Raw genomic sequence first — 586 nt, forward strand, 5'->3', positions numbered from 1 at the left:
CTGGTTGATGTCGTCCCGTGGTAATTTCGGCCCTCCAAACGCACACTTCGTAGAGTCACATTTCCAGCGACGCCGCGCCGTACACCAACGAAGGAAAAAAATCAAGATGGCGGAGTGTTTTCCCGTGTTGGCCCCGTCGTCAGCATGGGGTGAGAGGGTGGGTCGGACAACAAATCGGCCAACACGGTTGCCGGGCGGTAACAACATGTTGCCCGACTGTTGCTTCCGCGATGTCGGAGGGTCACCGGAAACACGTTTTCTTCGTGTTGCCGGATAGAGTTGTCCAACAGTTGCATCAGTACTCTATTGAACCAACACCGGGAGGAGAAACTCATGACGTCATCGTTCAATTTTGCTCTGAGAAGTAAAACCACACAAAACCTGAGAATGACGTAGACATGCCTCTGGCGTAGTGGCTCAATGTTGGCTGCTCCAACTCCGTGGCATTGACTGCGCTGTTGATTCCGCCTCACGTCGCACGCTAGAGTTGGCAGATTTCGGCGACTTGGCTCATTTGAAAGTTTGCTGGCCAGTTTATTAGAAGGAATTCGATCGTAATATTTTACATGTGGTCTTCCTATATGAT

The sequence above is a fragment of the Ixodes scapularis genome, unplaced genomic scaffold (genome assembly GCF_016920785.2).
Source record: "Ixodes scapularis isolate PalLabHiFi unplaced genomic scaffold, ASM1692078v2 PGA_scaffold9__187_contigs__length_104089568, whole genome shotgun sequence".
NCBI classification, from domain to species: Eukaryota; Metazoa; Arthropoda; class Arachnida; order Ixodida; family Ixodidae; genus Ixodes; species Ixodes scapularis.